Source organism: Pteropus alecto, unplaced genomic scaffold (assembly GCF_000325575.1).
Source record: "Pteropus alecto unplaced genomic scaffold, ASM32557v1 scaffold49, whole genome shotgun sequence".
Taxonomy (NCBI): domain Eukaryota; kingdom Metazoa; phylum Chordata; class Mammalia; order Chiroptera; family Pteropodidae; genus Pteropus; species Pteropus alecto.
The window spans coordinates 2,467,454-2,470,244 of NW_006443131.1; the positions used below are offsets into that span (position 1 = coordinate 2,467,454).

The 2,791-nt window shown below is 50.7% G+C and overlaps 1 long non-coding RNA gene across 1 annotated transcript; it reads right to left on the minus strand.

Annotated features, from left to right (window-relative positions):
* Positions 1-1,581: 1,581 nt before the first annotated feature.
* Positions 1,582-2,791, minus strand: LOC107196516. The gene is made up of 2 exons (XR_001517922.2): positions 2,750-2,791; positions 1,582-2,494 (listed from the first exon to the last, which is right to left on the minus strand). It is a non-coding gene; the product is annotated as an uncharacterized LOC107196516 (long non-coding RNA).

The window sequence follows — 2,791 nt, forward strand, 5'->3', positions numbered from 1 at the left end:
AGTACTGGTGAATACACCGAACGGAGGGCCCGGCACAGAGTGGAGCGTGCGCAGTGTGTGCACTCATCGTTTCCAAAAGCCGAGGCCACTGCCAACTCTTAATGCTCCCTTTCCTCGGGAAACTGCAAAAAACACAGGTTACCCCTCTGGACAAGCGCTCGATGGCCTGTTGGAGTTGCCTGACCTAGGCTCCAGGTATGGCTGGTTCTAGTAAACAGGCGTGGGGATAGTTTCTGCAAACTGGCACGTCGGGTGAATAAGTTTTGTGAGACGTAGGCTGACGACTGCGGGTAAGTCCTCGGGCTGAAAGAGCCAGCATGCGGGTGTGAGCAGGTGATTCCAGGAACGGCGAAGAGAACAAGCAAGTCTAACCTGAGATGTGGGGGGAGAGAGTGCCACAGAGGCTCCAGGCGACATACAGGTATCGTCGGAAAGATAGTTTCCTGGGGATGAATTATCTGTCCTCAGCTGTTTTACACACATGTGCACGCCCACGTGCCATTCCCCGCCCCACCTAGGCCTACTCAGTACCATCGTATGAGATAGCTATCGATACACCTGTATCTCAAATGAATACATACTCATTTGAAAAAAACTTCATATTTATATAGAAATCCACCCCAAACCATTAAATATGTAAAGTGTAGGTTAAAAAAAACTCATTCAATTTTCCAACAAGTCACTAAGTACCTCAGAGATCTGTAGAACAAGAAATAGGAGAAAGATTGAGGGCAGGAGGCAGAAATCTGCTGGGCTCTGGCGGAGGCAGGGAGAAATGTTTCTTTTCTCAAAGCTGGGGTCCGCGAACTCCCACCTGCGGGGCGGGGGTGTGGGATCCTGCCACAGCTTGGTTTTGTACCGTTTTCTTGGAACATTGCCATGCCCATTCACGCGCATGTTGTCTGCCGGCTTCCTCCCGAGAGGGAGTGGCAGCCACACCTGATGGCCCGCAAAGCCAGAGATGTTCACTGTCTGTCCCTTTGCAGAAAAATTTGCTGACTCCTGCCTCACAGTGTCAGAAGGAAAGCGAGGCATTTATAGCAATTGGGAAAAGTACCGACTGAGGAGGCAGCAAGGTTTAAAGTTGAGAGCAAGGGTCAGTCATCAGCCACATGATGCATGTGTCTCTAGGGGAAGGGAGCCGCAGCTCAGTTCTGCCCTTCGGGTTAATAAACAAGTAAACAGAGCATCTTACTTTGACGCAGACATAAGGAGAAGAGGGGGAGGAGTCAATAACTGCACGTTTATGCAGAGTCCTGGCTATCTGAGAAGCCTGGCTGCAAAGCGCGGGATTTGCTAGGACTGTCTGAACAGAGAAAGGCTGGGGGATGTGAGGTGAGTCCAAACTTTGTTTTTTCCCTCCCCGAGTTCGTCTAAGATCCTCTTTTTTTCTTAAGTGTGGAAAAACATACATAACATAAAATTGGCCATTTTAACCATTTTAGAGCATACAGTTCAGTGGCAGTAAGAACCTCCGTGTTGTTCTACGACCAACGTCCAAGGTCCTTTCAATCTGAGATTAAATCAGAAGCTGATTAGGGGAGAGGAGAGGAAAGAGAATGCAATGGCCGGGACATGGGGTCATCGCACCCTTTTTTAAGTACAGGAGGTGGCGGAATGGGGAGAGGACGGACATACACAGACACACGCGCCCGTCAAGAGATTGTGGTTTCCGTTGGTTACCAGGAAAGCAACAGCACTGGGCACCATTCTGCCCATCCATCACGCTTTTAGGCTATCGGGAGTCAATGCACCTGTTTCCATGGATCAAGGGAAGGTCATCTGTTCAAATCCACCAGCATCAGGCCGGAGGCGCTGCTCTCTCCACCCCTTTGGTTTGTCTACTGTGCTGTTTCCTCCCTAAGGCCAAGGGAGGTGCAACAGTGCCCCCTGCTGACCAGCACCCAGACGCAGAGCCCTGTTCTTCTTTCCCGCTGACTGGGGGGATAAAGGGGGGAGAACAAAGCGCACAGGTTACTCTATCAAGCAAATTACTTTTTGTCTGTCCGCCGTTGTTTCCTCTGAACAGCCTCATTGCTGTGTTTCTAAAAGGAGACAGGGAGACAGAGTCTCTGGAGAAGTGTCCTCAGAACCAGGCGCTGAGGGCAGCAGCTTTTACCTACCAGGCCGTGGGGGGCTAAGATTATTAATCCGAAGTCCTGTTCCGCACCCTAATTCTCTAAGGGAAAACAGGGCGGCGCCAGAGGAGAGATTTACTACCATTCGTTACTCGGAAGGTGGGAGGTATACGGAGAAATGAGAGGGAAGATGATAAAATTTTCAAATCTCTTTACTATGGTGCTTCCAAAAGTCCTGCCTGGCAGTGCCTGTAGGGGCGGGTTCCAAATAAATAGGTCGCTGGGGTACCTGGAAGCAGAAGCAGCAGAGAAAGTGGTGACAGTTATAACACAGAATGGAGGCTCCGATCCCCAGTGCAGTGATCCGCGACAGAGTTCCTTCTTGATAAGATGGGGGCATAAGGTATCTTCCTCACCTACAGAAGCAATTGTAAGCGATGATTAATTACCGAGTCCTGAACCATTTAAGGTTTGGAGGGGCTGGCAGGTTGGCAAACCGCTGGTGCATACTGACTCCGAAAAGGAACAGGGGAAAGACTTAGTGTTCTAAACTGAACACTCAAGTTCATAGCCGATGCCAAACAGAATGAGAATCCTGCCAACCGGCCCAGCCGTCCCTTCCGCCCCCAGACCTCCCTTCACTGACTGTCAGGAGATGGGCGAGAACCTACCCGGGCGGACTTTGAAAGGAGGTGGCGGAGTGGGGCTCTTCC